The sequence below is a fragment of the Pinus tabuliformis genome, chromosome 7, assembly GCF_031772625.1.
Source record: "Pinus tabuliformis cultivar Carrire ecotype Pingquan chromosome 7, CPIR1, whole genome shotgun sequence".
Classification (NCBI taxonomy): domain Eukaryota; kingdom Viridiplantae; phylum Streptophyta; class Pinopsida; order Pinales; family Pinaceae; genus Pinus; species Pinus tabuliformis.
In genome coordinates, this window is record NC_142293.1 from 1,457,635,059 (window position 1) to 1,457,655,267 (window position 20,209).

At 37.1% G+C, this 20,209-nt stretch overlaps 1 long non-coding RNA gene across 5 annotated transcripts in view; it reads left to right on the forward strand.

Moving 5' to 3' along the window:
• Positions 1–20,209, forward strand: part of LOC149253252 (uncharacterized) — a 44,825-nt gene that overhangs the window by 13,356 nt on the left and 11,260 nt on the right. Inside the window, exons 3-4 of one of the 5 annotated variants that reach the window (XR_016266164.1) lie at positions 9,593–9,927; positions 10,078–10,315. The exons of 1 other annotated variant lie outside the window; for it this stretch is intronic. This is a non-coding gene — a long non-coding RNA (uncharacterized LOC149253252). Of the gene's footprint in view, positions 1–9,592; positions 9,928–10,077; positions 10,316–10,669; positions 10,785–11,260; positions 11,617–20,209 lie in introns of those variants that run through there. 3 more of the 5 variants (XR_016266167.1, XR_016266168.1, XR_016266166.1) reach the window with 3 other exon arrangements.

The window sequence follows — 20,209 nt, forward strand, 5'->3', positions numbered from 1 at the left end:
GTTGGGCTCAAGAAACTATGTCGCCTCTTGGTAGTGACCTTGGATGGAGTTACAACATCAAATTTCTTATTATTGTACTCTTGGCTTACATTTTTTACCAATTGATTTAGTGCATATGCTTGCTCCAAAGATGTGGGTGTTATTTGTAATAAACCCCTCAATCTCTTATGAGTTGATGACATCACAAGTTTAATTTCCTCATCGATTGTTAAGGCGCTATCTTGCCTTACAATGGTTGAATCAGTGGAAAGAGAAGCTGGAAGGTTCATTTCAATTTCTGGGCTCATTACAAATGATTCATTTAAATCAAGTAAATATCCAGGTCTTTCTGTAATAGACCTACAGACATTAGGCAATTCATTGCCCCTTGAAACCTTGCTAGTCACTACCATCTCAACTTTTAGAATATGCTTACAAATATTGCCATTTAGGGCCCATTTGCAATTACAAAAGTTTAGGTTCAGCCCTTTATAGATGACATGATACCATGTATCACGAGTTGCCGTAGTTTGGCTACGAACCAAATACTCACTTTCCTTGTTTCCATCAGCCATACAATCTTCATCTGGGATATTCTTTGCTTTGCACGCACTTAAATTTATTTGTTGCTCAATTTTTGAAGCTCGGACAAAACCATCATTTTTTAGACGTTGCATGTGAATGGAATACAACTCAACCTTTTTTAATAATAGGTGCAACAGCCAATCCACCCTTCTATGGGACGCATTATTTTTCTCACAGAGGTACCTTTGCTTTAGATACCGGTGATAAGATTCGATAGCATTATTAGTATCCTGGTTGGAATGTGGGAAGTCCCTATATGCTTTTGCCCACATATCTGGAAAAAAAACATATATTAGATGCGAAAAAACAATAGAAAATGGTCAATTACAAAATAAATTGATAAAATGCAACCTTAGGAAACTTACATAGCTTGTTGTTGTTTAACTAGTTGGTTGCAAAATAATCCAAAAACACAGTTTCTTCTTTGAATTCATCAAAGAAACTTTGAATTTCATGTTGCACAGATGCATCATCTTCACACGAATGCATGATTAATCCCAGAGCACGGAAGATACGGACTTTATTTTCCTTTCCCCTGACTTTCGTTCCAACATTTTTCAACCAGGCTCTACGGACATGCCATACACACAATAATAGTGTACAGTTTGTGCAAGTCCTGAAATAATATAACATTATAAGAGAATATCCTTGAACATTATTGCTTTTTATCTCTTCTAAAAAGAAAATACTGGTTCACCTTAATGCCTCGATTTCCGTTGCTGCATCATCTGTGATGACAGCTCGGACATTCCAATCTGGGTTTTCCTTTTTCCCATTTGCAAATAATTGCGACATCCATTTACAAATATCAGGAGTACCATTCCGTGATGATATTACCCATGCCACTGGAATCCCATTGTGATGATCATCAAAAGCCATTATGGTGTACATTTGATACTGCATTACAATAAGAAAACAAGATTATAAGCATATAAGAGGACGACATTGAAATAAAGTAGAATAAATGAAGTTTTGGTAAATATGTTTACCCCATATTTGTTAGTGCTAAAAGTGGAGTTCATTGATAACATGTTGTTGTGTGAGTATCTCACCATCATTGAAAGCATCCACTTAGTTTGTATGCCTATAATGAAATGAATGTTTTTAACAACATCTTGTTGTTGGTAGAAGAAAAAGCTCTCTGGGCACTCACTAACCCAACAATCCACACTCATTGGATCACTTTCATGCTTCACATACTCTAGCCTCTTGATATTATTGTACATGTTTGACACATCCTTTCTTGTCATGAAAGAATCTCGAGGTGCCCCTGTGAAAAACTCACCAGATCCATACCTTAAATCAAAGATAAATTTTTCCCAGATCATCGTAGCATTAAAACCATCACGAACCAAATCTTTAACAATAGTTCGTATATGCTCTGTTAAATGCGGCGCAAAATTGAATTTCTTGGGCATGTCATTTGCCTCATTTCCATGACAAACCACATTTTTGTCATCAATATGTCTGCATGCTGTATATATTAGAACGACATCATTTTGTCTAAGAGCAAGTCGTCGCATAATAAAGTGACACTGACAACCAACTTTGATGCTGTGACGTGGAAGACGTTTCTTAGTTGTAGATCCAGGTTCAGCCACATTGCTGGATTGTACATGATTTGGACCATAGGCACACCTATATCTGTGATCAAGAATTCACCAAAAATTAAATAAAATATTTATGCATGTTTGACATAGTGAACTTAAAATCAAAATTATATATATATATAGATAGAGAAAGAGAAAGAGAGAGACTCACACAACATATTCTAGATATGTTGAAGAATTTGTCCTCTTGATATCTTTCACATCTTTAATTCGTCGAATTTTAGCAACAAATTGAGTAGGTGCACTTTCCCTCATTTGCTCTCCCCTTATAAAATCCTCAAGTCGACAATATGGAATAATTGCGACTTGGTCTCCTGCTACTTCTGTCCATGTCAAATCTTCCGCTGAAAACTCTATCATCCCTTCTGGGTCCTCAACCTCCAACTCATTGATCAATTCCCACTTCCTCATTCTTCAAATCCCTATACAAATGAGGGAACACGAATATTGACTAAACATATGAGCAACAGTTCATACTATGAATATTGAACACCACTTGAAATGCAATTTTTTGTAGTGTGTAGAATTTACACTGAAGACCCCACCAGATATAAATACATTTACAGCATAATTCCCTATCTCCCCTTCAATATTTCCTACCCATGCACAAAACAGTATATAGGCTTTCAAATGCTTCATCTTGGTATAATCAATACATTGCTGAAAGAAACATAATAACATGCAAAATCTGTTGCAAAGAAAAAACTGTTATACAACTTTAATTAGTTTGTTCCACTTTGTTATGCTCAGATGAAGTCCAAAACAATTACATAACAAAGTGTCCATATGATATGCATGTTATTTTTTTAGAAGCTTATGATTGAATATCCTAGGGGAGATTACTCTTTAACTAGCATTGCATTCAAGGGCTGGTAGTTAAGATTACAGCTGGGCTTGGCATTTTTGGGAAAGATGTAGAATCTTTCAAAATTGTAGCCAAAGTGGTTAAGCTGGCTATTTTTGCCTACACAAGGCGGGACAACTTGTATATTTCTTGATATATATTTGTTCAGTAGTGAAATATAAGATACATCATCTAAAAAACAGAAAACGTTTATATTGATGGTCAGAAAATTGTTATCCAAAAAGTTTTGATTGCATGGCTGAAACTCACTTTACTTTTGTATATATGATCAATGGAAGAAAGACAACTTGCATCATGAATAATATTGACTGGAGACAATTTCTTTACTCTGAATAGACCAAGGTCACCTTTCTTCTTTGAAAAATGTGGCTCTGGGCTTAGCAGAGGTGGAATACCCTGGGACTAAACAATAGGTGGAACTAGAAACTAATCCACGTTTTAATCTTCTGTCTATGCAAAGAAGGCATATATCTGAGCATCAGGACAATGGGAGTGGAGACCTTCTCAATGAAAAGAGTATTTTGTCTATCACTAACCCAGGACATTAATCTCTAACTCTTCTTCCACTAGAATGGGGTGAGGCTTTCCATCCAGCTCTTACACAAGTAGTCTCTTCTGATTAAACTCCAAAGAATAATGGTGTAAACCAAGTCAGCTGAACAAGAGTCTTGATTTCTGATGAATCTACCACAATGACGATCCATTACAAATAATAGAGTTCCTTGCATGAAAATAAAACTTCCATCATATGAATCTCTGTTTGCTGCTATGTGGTTCTTTAAGGTTTCATATTCAAATTCATACTAGTAATTTACAAATGTTCAGAACAGCGTAAATAGTAGAACAAATGAGATGCATTATAGAACAAACTTTAACAAGACATAAATAACTGAAATCAAAAGCTAGAAGATTAACCCTAAATCATATCATGACTTAAAAAACCATGAATGCTTTAAAATGAGTTTCTAACTTAAACACAGCTCTTTCACCTCAATCCGCAGTATTTGCCATATTGAACTTCAAAAATGGCAGAGGGTCTGCAAGAAGCCAACCCAGATGGCAATTTAAGTCACAATAAGCAATTCCAATGCTCAGCACGTCGGCTGCAGCGAATGCCCATAGGGCGGCCTCAGTTTGAGCACGCATCAAACAAACCATGCAAGAGTGAGAGATTGCTCCAATGAGCATTAATATAGATCTGTAACATTTTCCCTTTACTATCCATTCTGATTCACAGAACTAACGTTTTAATCCACGGAACTAATTAATAAAGACGTCATTGAATTTATAACTAAATCTAGGTTTAGGCTCCGCATATCCTTCATATACATATAAGAAAATCTTTACTAGGAATGTACCACGAGCCCGGGAACCAGCCTGCGAGGGGAAGCAATCGGCGGTTGAACAGAGCTCTTGCGTTTCGTCCAGGCGGGTTGCAGAGGCAGAGTATTTTCGAACGGGAGTCAATAGCGTTTTGGTGCGAGGTCGCTGTTGTCAAAGGCAAGACGGGGTGGCAGGCTCGCGGTTGGTGGGTCCCGCGTTCGTTGCCGGAAACGCAAAGGTGGCCACCGGAGTTACAATCCATGGAGATGGATGCGCCCCCATGACCCGCTCGACATACATAGATGGGCCAGCCTCCATAGGGGCATTTAATACCCAATATATGGCTGGTTAGCTTTTGCCGAAACTCTCAGCGACCTATCCTTGACATCATTTTGACAGTGCCCGCCATCGCTGTCCCTCACAGTACCCATCATACATGCATGCATGCTATGGCATGCTACTCCCAAAAAATCTGGCGAAGAGCATGAGCTTTCAGGGAAGCATGGTTGATGTAACTGGTCGTCTGGGTGGTTCGAATTGACGCGTTTCCGCCTCCACTGCAGCTCTATTAATGGCATTTAATCGAGGGTATTTATTCATGCTGATCTTAAATGAACCACCAACCCAACTTAATTACGATGGTCGCCGTCGCTTGTCCGCATATTGTTCCCCTGCATGGTGGAGGGAGAATTCCTTCCCCTGCATGGTGGAGAGAGAATTCCTGAATTGTTCTAGTGGAGAAGGAGAAGAATTCCCGAATTGTTCAGGTGGAGAAGGAGAATTCGTTCGAGATCAAGAAAGTGGATACCAGACTTTTCGATTTCATTCCTGTGCCTGGAGGTTGCTCTGGAAACCTTTCTCTTCATTTAACTGGAGGTTGTTGCTCCAAATTCATAGGTAATTTTTTGCCGAAATATGATTCCTTCAAAATGAAGCTTGCCCTGTAGTGACTTGTTTTTAGTCTTTGCCCAGTAATGGTGGCTGCTGTTTCATTTCGATGACCTTTCACATGCATTTTTTTTTTGTCTGGCAGATCTATACCTTGTGCACTGTAATGGTGGCCGCGGTTTCATTTCGATGACCTTTCAGATGCATTTTTCTTTTCTTTGACTGGCAGACCTGTGTTATCATCCTCACGAGGACGCTCAAATCCGAGCACTGCGTCGTTCGTCTAGGTGAGAAAGCCCAGTTTCCATTTATAAAGATGAAGGATAATTGTGAAAAATGTGAATTGGTGATGCCAGGCTTATATAACACGAGAAACAGTCAAATCTAAAGCACTCATTGATCATTCGCCACATTCGAGTGCCTTGGATTTGGTAGCCTTAGTCGCAGAATTATTGATGATCATAACGGAGCCTCGCCCTCGCCCTTGCCCTCTGTTTGAAATGCACGCGGTCATGCATTTCCATTTCCAACAGCTTGCTCCAGGACACACGCCAATTCCCATCTCCAACAGGTTGCCTTACTCAGAGAGGACACACGCCAATTCCCATCTCCAACAGGTTGCCTTCCTCAGAGAGGACACACGCTGTTGTTTGAGAAAATGATTCGTAGTGAGGGGTTTACTGTGGCATCACTCAAGTTCAGTCTCCTTTCTTCAAGTTTCCTTTTCCCCTCACTTTTAAGATGGGAAATCTCTGTGTACTATTTGTGCTCAGACTCTTTTGTGAATTTTAGTTGCAGCAAGACTAAAGTAGCTGTAGATGTTTAGTTTTTAATTTTTAATTTGTATTTTTTAAAATTTCAATATGATTTGTTTTCCCATTTACTTAGATTCAATTTCTAAAAATATGTTTAATTTATTGTGATAAAACTAAAAAATAAATACTTTTACTATTAGATACATCTTGGTCTTATAGTGATAATCAATGAATTAATTTTAAACTTTATTCCTATTATTTCAATAAATTATTACCAATTCAACATGATTATTAAAAAAATATTCACATGATGGTACACTTTTTGTTAAGTTTGATTTTTTAATTATTTTCATTAATTAAAACAAAACAAAATTTTATTAAATAATATTCATAAGTCAACAAGATTTTTTAGTTGTAATAGTTAAGTATTTATTTTGAAACTTCACAGAAAAGGGCAGATACATCAAGCAGATGAAAGAAGTAATTTGTCCCATAAACTATCTTTAGCCATGTTAAAATAATTTATTTCTTTCTTCTTTCACAGACTTTTGTAACATTTAAAAATATCAAAAAACAATTTAATAAAAACTAGCATGTTTCCAAAGAGAAATGATGATTTATATGGAAAACTTTGATATCTTAAAGGTGCCATTTTTTTTAAGAATAAAATATTTTAATTATAAATTTTGAAATATTTTGAAAAATTATTTTGAAATCTTACCTAAATTTCAAAAATATTCTAAAATTTACCCTTGTAAAAATTTTGATCAATAAACGAAACACCTATCCAAGAAACTAATTCCTGACTGATCCATTTTCTGATAAGAAAACAGGACTTTATGATAAGTTCACAGTGTTGTAGGAAAATTATTTGGAACCAAAGAAATCAAACAATATTTTATCTTATTGAGTAAGAATTCATCGATCAGGAGCTAATCACTTATTACTTAATGAGAGTTATAATGAGAAGTTGGTCCTTTTCCAGAGGTTATAACCCGAAACCACAGGGCTTTGCCCACGAATGCAGTATCCATTAGCTTAAAATGATAACAGTGTATGCCGCTGAAACACCTTTGTACATATTTGTCTTTGCAGGATCTCTGAGAGTTGACTGCAGGACACAGAGGTTGATATTAAATTTTATTTCTTCGATTTGGAATAAAGGAAACTTCTTAGAACAACGATACATTGACTGTGGAATGTGAGCTCATAAAGAAAATCTAAGCCACGAAACTAAATGGTTAAAATGGACATAGATTGTGACCTTTAAGCGAGAATCAGAGGGTCTTAAATCCTAATTTTATGTATTATGGAAATGTGTAAAGACCGGTCCATAATAAAATTGTTATCATAATATAAGAATAATTTAACTAATATTCATCTTCAAAAAAGGCAGGCTCAGATTCTGAGCCATCAGCTTGACAGTGTCTTTATCATGGTTTCTGTTATCTTATTTCCAGTTTTGAGCCATCAGCTTGACAGTGTCTTTATCATGGTTTCTGTTATCTTATTTCTAGTTTTCTTTGTGGCAGGCCATTTTGGTCAGCATGGTAGTTATAGGCTGGTGTTGTATGATTTTTCTGTGGTTAATTGCTGCAAGTTGCAAAGCAAATATTACCATCTCTAGAGTCAAAGTTAGCGGCATCAATCAAAACCATTTTCTGTTAGAATTTCGATTGTCAAAACCATTTTTTGTTAGAATTTCGATTGTCTTATTTAAATGTTTAGTTGCGGAGAGTGTTTTAGATTCCCAGACAGTGATTGTAGCTCGAAAGTAGAGGCTGTAGTGTTGCAGTCGAGGACTTGAACGAAATACCATGCCTAGTGCATTATGGTTTCATTCCAAAATTGACAAACGTTTTTGGTTTCATTTCAAAAGTAACAAACATCCTTAAATCAATTGCAGACTTTTAAGAATTCAACGATATGGATTGATGATTTTAAGAATTCAGCGATCAGGGGTCATAGAGAAAATGTAGGAATTCAAGTATCATGGGTTAATTATTATGGATTACTAGTTACAAAGTAAATGTTTTTTTTAATATTGAAATGTATAATCAATACAAATTTAAGTAAATTGAATTAAAATATTAAATTATAAACCATTAAACAATTTTTGTTTTAATGATGAATCATATTTGTTGGTTTCAAAACCAACAACATTTACATTTACTGATTCCAAACTCATAAACAAATAAATTTATATGTAATATTTGCCTAAAACATGTCTCGAACCATTAAACAAAATATTTATTAGATATATCAAATCTATAATCACTATAAACTCAACTCAAATTAACTTTAAATTGAAACATTGCAACGAAACCTCGTGTAAATGAAAAGTTATAGATATTTGAAGTCCATCTCAGTGCATTTCTGTAAGCCATATGATTGTTTGAGTCATCTATACACAAGAGAAGATGCGAAGCTATCTATTGTGCAACCCAATTCATTTATGAGGAAATAGAACATTTAAGCTTAGGAGTTGCATGGAGTAGTTGCAAGGATTCAACTCTCAAAACAATTTGAATTCTTGCGTTTCTATAGATTATCAGAGTTCGAAAAAGGAAGAGCTTGTTAGCAAGTTCTTATGGGTTGAGCAATTCTGGTAGAAGATAGGCACTTGACCATTGTCATAGTCTATAGAAGTATGGTTGTAGATCAAATTTGTGGAAGACGTGGTTGGCCCTTAACAACAATGTGATAAGTTTGTTTTAAATCTAATTTGTGGAATACATCACTGGCCTTAATGAATAATAGGATGAAGTTGAGGTTTTAAATCTTTGTTTCTTGAGAAAAATCCAATAGATTGTCTAGAGTAGATTTCTCTTTAAGAAATTTAATAGATTTTTAAGTGTGAATTTCACTTGGTTAATGATTTATTTAACCAGCGAAAGATATAGGCTTTTGGATTAAATTTAATTAAAGATATTCGTGGTAGAGAATGGATGTATTAATGTATGAGTTATGAAGATTACTTTATTATTTTTATGATGTTTTAGGTATTACATCACTTTTACACTAGACCATCTTCTGCTTGAATATTGAAAATTTTTAATAACCATCATAGCATGAGTGGAGAGGGATCCAATTTCTTCAAGTGCAAATTTCTTTGATACACTCTTGTCTTGGAGTTGGAAATTTTTTACTCTTGTCATGAAACTCTTTCCTTAACCAACAAAGTTGTTTAATGGCCCTCTAGAGGCAATTCCACTCCAAAAATCTAGCAAACAAGGGTGTCATCTTGAGGATTTTTAATAAACATATATTTTGATTTAAATTGTAGGGAAATAAGGATTTTTTTAAAAAAACTAATGGATATTTAATTTAAGTAAATATTTAATATATTTTTATTCTCATTTTTTTATTGTGTATAGTTAACTTAAATATTTAATTATTATCTATTTTCAAATAATAATAAAATTTAATTTATTAAATTATAAAAGAACATATTTTTAGGCCTATATTTTTAAAAAGTTGATAGTTATGGTTAACCTCAAAGAAATAGATATGAATATTGATTTTTTACTTTAAAGTGTTTTTATGATGTTTTTAACAACACTATTGTTTACATATTCATTTATAAGGAAGTAAGAAAATGGAGGAAAATAGACATGAATGGGAGGTAACTATCAAAGGCACCAAGTGTGTGTTCACTTGTCTTGTTGGTGGCTGAGTGGAGATCTTGAGTTGATCTAAGCTATCTGGCCTTAATCACCATCACGCTATCACGCACAATCTCCCACCAATTCCTCCACGTCAAAGAGGTCGAGTAAGAGATGCAAATGCTAAATGTGCTGTCAAGTCAACGAGTGCAGTTAAAAGGCAAAATGCAAAAATAAAATATGATTTAGATGCAAGGCTATGTCGTGCACGACAACAAGCATATAAAAGATTTGTCAATGAAGAAATTCTTTTAGCTGTAAGTATTTATTAGTATATGTTTTTTATTAATATTTTCAATGAAGAAATTCTTTCAGCTGTAAGTATTTATTAGTATTTATTTGTATATGTTTTTTATTAATATGAATTTATTGTTGTGGACTAAATTCATTGAAACTTGTTTTCACAGTGAGTTGTTGCATTTGATCAGCACAATGATACTTCAAAGCAAAAAATTTGTGAAAAAATTCAACATTGGGATCAAAGTCTACCTTGTAGACATATGGAAACAATGAAGCGCATAGATATTGCTTTAAAAGAAAAAGTAGGGATTGAAGTTCCTGATGATGTGGGGGAAGAAGGATTAGATGGGCACAACCATATATTAAACTTTGATGAAACTAATCATGACAATGACAACACAATTGAGTCCATTCTTTTGCATATATTAATTTTTTAGACATTTTAACATTAAATAATATTTATATTTATTATAATTGTATACTAATTTCTCATTGTTATTGATATGCATAGCCTAATCAACAAAATTCCCTAAATTCAAGCTACCAACTATTACGACGCTTGCCTAGATTTCAAGGTTTTCAAGGGGTTATTGAGCCAGTAAGTGTTTAATCCATATAACCTATTCCACAAAAAAACATTAATATATATATTTTTATGTTTTACCATAATGATGGGATGAGAAATGGATGTTTTATATTGTTATCCTTGATTTGTTTTGATTATATGTGTGTGTGTGTTATTTTTTATTTATGGTGTAGGTGTTCCTTTTGGAACCATTTCAATCAATGAAAACCCCTAAAGATTGTCGAAGCCTTAAGAAGAATGGAAATGAAATGGTTCAAATGCTACAACCATCTTCACATCCAATGTCACAATTCAAAGTAGGATCATATTTATTTATATTCTTATAATTTTATCATATTTTTACATTTAATTCTATTTGAGTCACATACTTATATCTATGTATAATCTAATGTTTAGAGTAATGAATATACATCTCCTAAAACACCTTTGCACATGTATGATGGTGGACATGATCGTCAGCAAAAATCACATTCTCCTCAACCATTGTGACATTCATCTAGACTTCAAGATAATTTAAGAGAGGTAAGTTATATGCCATATATATTAGCTCATAATAACATTGACATATTTTTTTATGACTAGTTAATGCATTGTCTTTTCATATTTGTTACATGTTCCCTTATTTTCATTATATCTATATGGATTTTGATATTTATTAATAGTTAGTTAATGCATTGTCTTTTCATATTCGTTACATGGTCCTCATATTTTCATTATATCTATGTGGATTTTGATATTTATTGATAATGTTTTAATTTCCACAGAAAACAAAAACGATAAATGTTGATGCTATGGTTAAAAGGACCAAAATCACGCCAAAGCACTTGAAAACACGTGGGTTCAAGTCACACAAACAATACATAGAGCATATATGCTCAACTAGCATTGCTCTCACTAAACCCACTAGGTTTGCTACTTTGAAGCCTAAACATTCCAACAAGTTCAAATGACTTAGGCTACAATAATAGAACTTTAGCCATTGTTTTGTCTATAAAGGGGCTACAAGGATAGTTTCAATATATTAACTTCTTTTATTTTGTTTTAAATGTTTTGAATACCAATACTTTTGGCACCTAAAACACGAAAGATAATTTTGTTTAATGATAACTCGTTTTATTTAGATATATAAAATATGAGTTTTTGTTTGTGGAATATTACATGTGCTCCCTCCAACTAGGCATATATCTTTATCATTTTTTAACATCAAAAGTTTTGACAAAATCTTGCTAAATTTGATCTTGGGTTAAGTAAAATTTGTTTTATAACAAATGTTATTTAAAAGGTTATCAATCTTTGGAATATTATATATAGTTTAGTCACATTTTTTGTTGGTATTTCTATGCACTATGGATGGGTAGAAATCTATGATATTCAAGATAGAATTTGATTCATTGAAGAGCCAGTGATAAAAAAATGCAAAAAGAGCCAGTGATAAAAAAATGCAAAAAGATATGACTTTTATTTACGAAATATTATATACAATTCATGTATTTAAAGATGCACATATTTCTCGAATGCATTACTTTACATAAAAAGTGTTAATAATTGTTCAATTAAATTTATATGTTAATACATGAAAAATACTTTTATCTTTAGATTATAAAATTTCTTTGTAATTATGATTATAAAGATAAAAATGTATCCATTTTTTTTTTTATTTGAATGTAAACTTTATATATATAAATGATTGTTATTTTTTTCAAGTGTTATAAATAAAATGGACTTATCATCTTTAGAAATTTCATATGAATTGAATATCACCTTAAACCTTCTATTAAATAGAAATTTTTATTATTTTTATGTTTATATTAAGTGTTTTATTATGTTGGGTTTTTTGGCATGTGGTATTGATAATCCATGGTATTTTTTTCTTTGATGAGGTTTACGATGAGGACGACTCGCGACAAAAAGAGCTAGGGTTTTCAAGAGTCTGCAGGTCTAGAAATCCATGGAAGGGCGCAAAGGGGGGAGCTGCACTCCCTCCTACAGGCAGGCAGTAGCTAGCCGAGGCAAGAAATCGTTAGTGTCAGAGGTCCTTCAGGAGAAGGGATAAGGAACACGGAAGAGGAGCAAGAATCTAACAAGTCAAGGGAGAATAATAGCAATAAAGAAAATGAGGAAGAAGACAAGGAACATGGAGTGAAAAGCAAAGCACAAAAGGGGCCATGTAAACCCAAAGCTGAGGTCACACCCAGAGTAGTTTTAAATGATCCTGCTCTGCAGGTGCACAGGGACCATATGGGGACATATGCTATCATTTGTAAAGTCATGGGATTATGGCCCACTGAAAAGGCTTTACAGACATGGATTAAATATAATTGGAAACCGAAAGGAAGCATTGACTTACATCTTGGGTTAAAGGGTTTCTTTACTGTGGTCGTCACAAATATTCAGGATAAAGACAGGGTGTTTGAAGGAGGGCTCTATTTCTGTGCAACGGTAGGAGGCCTGTACATGCGACCGTGGATGATGAATTTTGTCCCTGAGTGATAAACTTTCACTTCGGTCCCAGTTTGGGTAATACTCTATTCTTTCTTGATTACTGGCAACCTGAATCGTTATCTGCCATAGGAAACAAATTAAGGCGTTTTGTCAAATCTTCTGAGGCCACCAAAAGGGGAAAGTACACTTCCTTCGCACGAATATGTGTGGAGATGGATCTCTCTGGAGCTCTACCGGATGAGGTCATCTTGGAAGTTTTTTATGAAGATGGATGCAAACAATGGACTATGAACATATTCCTTTCAGATGTTGGAGATGCCATGAGCATGGGCACCTATTTAGACACTGCCCTCTCAGCAAAATAAAGAACGGAAGTAAAGCGACTACAATGAAAGGTACTGAAGGATTTCACAAAGTGGTACATAGAGGAAAAGGGGGCAAGAGGAGGCCAAAGCAACATCAAACAGAAGGGCAGCAGGCTAATCTGAACAGGTTCCAAGTACTCGAAGAAGAAGAAGGAATAACAAAAGTAGATCAGGTAATGAAAGGAAACTTGATCCGGATTTAAACAGGAACGCAACAAATTACAGAGATAACCATATACACAAAGATGCAGCGGAAATAATACTTCATTTCATTAATGGAAAATACTGAAATATGCTTACAACCAGAAACGGAAATAAACCAGCTAGGGTGATGGTAGCTTATCTCTGAGAAGAGATGTGATGACTACATGCCTCTGAACTATTTCGAAGTGTCTTTACAATGAGGCTCGAAGGCCTATTTATTATTGAGAAACAATGGAAAACCCTTCACATTCCAAAACCTAACCCTAGAAGATGAAACGCCAAATTGTGGGCCCCGTTTTGGGGTGAGTTGGACAACCAACTTCCCGGGGTCGCGAATTGGTCGTATTATCTCCGTTTGACGCGCATGATAGCCCGTTGGAAAGATCTCTCCGAGGACTACGACGGAAAAGACGATTTTTATCAAAAAAATCACTGGCGGTGGATTTCCCAAAAAACGTCGTTTAGGGCCTCAAAACGGCTCCGGAATTTTACGACCCGAAAAACTGCTAAAAATAGTAAACTGTGCTATAATTAAGGAAACTAAAAAACTGAAAGAGACAGTTGTGGGGGTCCAAGTGGGATAGGTGGGTGGCCACCAACGTCCACCTGGATCATTCCTCCCCCCTTAGGAAGCAATGGTCCCCATTGCGTTGAGTTCCTCCCTGAGATGAGGAAGCTTCTGCTGAGCTGGGTCTCTAGTGAGCTGTTCTGTAATCTCTGATGTGTCCAGAAATGGTGGGAAGCATGGTCGGCGATGGTCCACATTGAACAATCGGTGCAAGTGAAGGAATGGAGGAATGTTGTGCTTCAAAGCATTATTTCCCACAGCCTTGTTACTGGTGTAAGGACCATGTCGAAGCGATCTGAGTTTCTGATGGGTTCTAGTAAGGCGCTCCCTCTGCAAATGTAACCAAACTTTGTCGCCCACCTGAAAATTGTGTGGTACCCCTCCGGGTAAGGAGAAGTTGTTCCTGTGTTCTGTCAAGACTGTATCCCTCTGTTGTTGCTGCTGTGTGGAGGAACCCTTCACGGGGGTCATGGATGTAGAACCGATCTTCCCCTTACTTTGGGAGCGAACTAGATAGAAAATAAATTTCCTAGTCTGTGAGATGAGCTTGCTGCCTTTCTTAGCAGTGATCAAAGAGGTGGCGGTAGGTGGGGCTACCTCCGGTATCCTGTATAATGAATTATCCAACGAAATGATGACGGCGCGAGGCCTTGACTCATACACAGCATGTCGCCTCCACAAGTATGGCTGGCCTAATAGTACATCACAAACATCCAGAGGTGTAACATCACACAATACTCGTCTGTGAAGGACTTGATGCTGTAGGGAAGGCGGCACTGCTGGCGAACTTTGAGATCTCGTCCTTCGTGAAGCCAACCGATACTGTACGGCTGTGGGTGTGGTGTAGTTGGTAGGCCCAACCGCTTCACGACTTCTGCTGAAATGAGGTTCTTTTGGCTGCCACTGTCGAGAATAAATTGCAGCGGTGAACCCTTCACCCACATCTGTGAGTGGAAAAGACGTTCCCCCTCCTCTGGATCTTCGGGCTCATTTTTCTGGATCTTGGCAGTAGCAACAGTGGCGTTGGGATCCGCATCAATGATCTGCTTCCCTTTGTCATTCCCCTTGTTGGGTTCTGACTCAGAGTCAGAACATGCATCTGATTCGGAAGCCTTCAACTCGGCCACCAGCGACTGCTTGGTCCGACACTCACTTGTGTTATGAGTGGGACTCTTGTGGAACTCACACCACTTTCCTGTGTCCTTCTTCGGCTTCGTGGTGTTGTTCTTTTCTTGCAGCATAGAGGGGTTGTCTTGGGTCACCCCGCCTTGGCTTTGTCCTTTGGGCTTCGGATTTGCAGATCCAAAGTCTCGCTTCTTCTGTTTGAACTTTTGCTCGATTTTGATAGCATATCGGTATGCTGTGCCGAGTGAGGAGATGTTCAAGAACTCCATCTCTTCCTGGATGTATCTGTGTAGGCAGCCGCGGTATTTGAGTACCAGATGCAGCTCAGAATCTTTGATACCCAACTGTGTGCGAAGGGTATGAAAAATATTTGTGAACTCTGGTACATCTTGGCCTCGTCCCTGCCGCAGTGTGGTCCATTTGATGTATTTGTCCTCATAGCTTTTTACAGGGTAGTACTGCTCCTTGATGGCATCCCGGAAGTCATTCCAAGTGGGGGTGGTTGAAAACAGTGAGCCTGTACTCTCATCCTTCTGCTCGCAGTATGCTTCCCACCAGTCCTTGACGTGGGGGGCTGCTTTGAGAAGAGCGAAAACAATCTTTTCCCGACTTGAAAATTCATGAACAGAAAAATACCCATCTAGCAGATTTAACCATTTATCTACGACATCTGCGTCTATTTGACCCTCGAAGATGGGGATTTCAAAATTAACTTGTACCTTAAACGGTGTGGCGTTTCCAGAGTAGTTGTTGGAAGCCGATGCATCGCCTCTGGGTAGCCGCTGAAGGATCTACGCAAAGCTATCCATCATCGCGTTCCTTTGCCGCTCGAGGGCTTCTTCGAGCAAGATTCTGATAGGATGTCCTGCCCCCTCGTCTTTCTTCTCATCCGCCATGGGAGGTTGTCGCGATTTGCGAGGCTGGTCTTGCAAAGGTTCGACCAATTCAAGCCGTAACTCCTTATATCCCGACCTCGTTGGGGACATGCAAAGAAAAACAGAGAAAAAGCAAACCGCTCTGATACCACTGATCCGAATTTAAACAGGAACACAACAAATTACAGAGATAACCATATACACAAAGATGCAGCGGAAATAATACTTCATTTCATTAATGGAAAATACTGAAATATGCTTACAACCAAAAATGGAAATAAACCAGCTAGGGCGATGGTAGCTTATCTCTGAAAAGAGATGTGATGGCTACATGCCTCTGAACTGTTTCGAAGTGTCTTTAAAATGAGGCTCGAAGGCCTATTTATTATTGAGAAACAATGGAAAACCCTTCACATTCCAAAACCTAACCCTAGAAGATGAAACGCCAAATTGTGGGCCCTGTTTTGGGGTGAGTTGGACAGCCAACTTCCCGAGGTCGCGAATTGGTCGTATTATCTCCGTTTGACGCGCATGATAGCCCGTTGGAAAGATCTCTCCGAGGACTACGACGGAAAAGACGATTTTTATCAGAAAAATCGCTGGCCTCAAAACGGCTCCGAAAGTTTAGGACCCGAAAAACTGCTAAAAATAGTAAACTGTGCTATAATTAAGGAAACTAAAAAACTGAAAGAGACAGTTGTGGGGGTCCAAGTGGGATAGGTGGGTGGCCACCAACGTCCACCTAGATCAAAACCTAATGGAGAAGGAGAAAGAAGAAGATAGAGTACAAACACAGGATATCAACGAACAGAAAGAGACTATGCTGAGTGATGTAGAACCAGAGATGGACCAAGAAATGACCCAGAGTGAGATGGAAATGGAGGATCATGAACTACAAGAGATTCTTTACAGGGAACACTTAGATATGGAAGGGTTCTTGAAACAGGGGACCATGAGGGGAGTAGAATCTTTACCGCCATAAGAGTTCAATAGAGTACAACAGCTGTTCCTATGGAAAACTCATGATAAAGGGCTGGACAAGCAAGGAAAAAATGAAAGGTAGGGCAACGAAGGTGTGAAAACTATGAAAATCACACCTGGATTAGTGCCCAGAAACCCAGGAAAGAAGAGGCAAGAAAAAGCAGAACGAGTTATTGATGGAATGCTGAAAGCTAATGATAGATTCAGGTAAGATGAAAGATCTAACCAACTACTCCTTTACGAATCTTTAATAATAAAGTTTACATCTCGGAATATCAGAGGTCTAGGTAGTAAAAGGAAACAAAGAATTCTTAGTAATAGAATGAAACAAGAAGCTCCGGATATGATATTTATCCAGGAAACTAAATGTTACATTCAAAAAATAAAAGAAATTCACAACAAATGGCTCAATAGATTTGAGTTTCTAGAAGTTAAAGCAGATAACACAGCAAGGGGCATACTTACTCTTTGGAAGCCCCAAAAGATTGGCATAATAGATGCTGAGGCATCTATAAATTATTTGTTAGTGGTTATACAGCTGGTGGGAGATAGGGAGACCTATCTAGTTACGAATGTATATGGCCCTCAAAGAATGGATGATAAACTCGGGTTTCTAGATTCTCTTATGGAGCTTAGAGACATACATGTAGATGTACCATGGATCTTGTGTGGGGACTTCAACATGATCAAATCACTGTCAGAGAAAAAGGGGGAACCAGAACATTAAGCAAAGACTCCACAACTTTTCAAACTTTTATAGATAATATGAAGCTTGTTCATACTGACATGAGTAATGGTCTCTTCACTTGGAACAATAAAAGAGGAGGAGAGTCTCAAGTAGCCTCAAAGTTAGACAGATTCATAATCTCAGAGGACCTTATGCTCAGCAACAAGGAAATGACAACGAAAATTTTCCCCTTTGGAGGCTCAGACCATTGGCCTGTTCAACTTGAGGTTCAGGGCATTGGTACCCCCAAGAACAGAGCTTTCAGATTTGAGAATATCTGGCTCACACACCCTGACTTCATCAGCAACATTACAAATTGGTAGACAGAAGATTTGCATATTCAGGGTACAAGTATGTTCCAACTACACAAAAGACTAAAGCACATCAAACTAAGAATTAAAGATTGGAACAAGAATGAATTTGGCAATATTTTTGCAGCGAAAAACGTTGTGGAAGATAAAATGCGGGAACTCAATCAAACCCTTATCTCAGAGGGCTTTAGTAAAGATAGAAATGACAAAGTCACCAAACACCATCAAGACTGGGATAATTTATGTAAACAAGAGGAAATATTTTGGAGACAAAAATCTAGAGTTCAATGGCTGAAAAAGGGTAGTGTAACACTAGAGTTTTCCATAGATCAACCATAGTGAACAGATCTCATAATAGAATCTATTTGATCAAGGATGAGGGTGGTCATCTTTTTAATTCCCATGAAGATATAGAAGATGTGTTAGTTCAACACTTTCATGGAATAGCACAGGAAACCATCTCAGATAGAGAGCATTTTATCAGGGATTTAATCGGACATATTCCTAGACTAGTTACTAGAGAGGATAATTTCAATCTCAATAGGCCAGTGACAGAAGAGGAGGTTAGTGAGGTCATCAAAGAAATGCAGAATGGTAAAGCGCCAGGCCCTGATCGTTTCAATGTGGATTTCTTTAAAGCTTGCTGGAATATAGTTAATTATGATATTCTGAACGTAGTGGAAGATTCCAGGTTGAATAGAACTATTTTGAAGGTGCTCAATACTTCCTTCATTTCCTTGATCCCCAAACAAGACAATGCTCAGACTTTAGACAGGTTTAGACCCATAGCCTTGTGCAATGTGGTTTACAAGATCATATCCAAGGTTGTTGCTAACAGACTCAAACCACTTCTTCCTACTCTAGTTTCTGTAGAGCAATCTAGTTATGTGGAAGGCAGCCAAATTCTCAATAACATCATTCAAGTGCATGAGGTGGTGCACTCATTGACAAGCAATAGGAAGGCGGGTATGATAATGCAATTGGACCTAGCGAAAGCTTATGATGAGCTGAATTGGTCCTATATAAGGAGGGTCCTTATTGCTTTTGGGTTTGATCATAACTAGGTAAGATGGGTCATGTTCCTGGTAACTTCTTCCAACTTTTCAATTCTGGTTAATGGTTCTCCTTCCAAGACTTTTACTCCTTCTAGAGGCCTTAGGCAGGGTGATCCGCTCTCTCCCTTTCTTTTCATCCTCATGATGGAAGGACTAGGTCGTTCTATCAAGCATGCAAAAGAAGTTGGTAATATCAAAGGCCTCCAACTTTCAGAGACTGGTCAGGTTTTGACCCATTAACAATTTGTTGATGATACTATGTTGCAGAAATCCCCACGGTCAAAGAAGCTCTAGCGTACAAACATATCCTCTTTGACTTTGCCATGGCTACAAGTATGGAAGTTAATCTCTCCAAATCTAAGATTTCTTTATTTAACACCAATATAGCTATTCAGAAAAATATCTCCAGGATTCGAGGCTTTCAAAGGGATGTCCTTCCCTCTAAATATTTTGGAGTTCCTCTTACTAATAAGCCTTTGCACAAGGGCATTTGGGAGCCAGTGATTAATAAGATGCAGGATAAAATCAAGAAATGGACCTTTAGATCTTTAAACCTTGCTGGTCGGTTAGTGCTTACAAAAGTTGTTCTCCAATCAATCCTCGTCTTCATGTTATCAGCCCTTTCAGGTCCAAAAGGAGTTTTGCAACTTTTTAGAACCATTCAAAGAGACTTTCTTTGGGCCAAGGGGGAGGAAAGAAATAAATGGGCCTTGGTAGATTGGGAGAAGATATGCAAACCTAAAAATTATGGTGGTCTTGGATGGGATGATTCAGAAATACTAAGTAAAGTTTTAGGGGCGAAATTATGGTGGCGCTGGGTGAAAGAGCCAAAGGCGCAGTTGGCTAGAATCTGGAAAGAAAAATATGTCTGCAATTGGAAAGATAATGATCTAATAAGGATGTTTGACATCATAAAGGGCTCACACATCTGGAATAAGGCCTAGGGGAATAGAGGATTAGTACAAAAAAACAGCTTCTGGGAAATCAGAGAGGGTGATCTTGCTTTGTTTTGTGAGGACAAATGGCAACAAGAACCTACACTGTTAAGAGAGAACCTCCT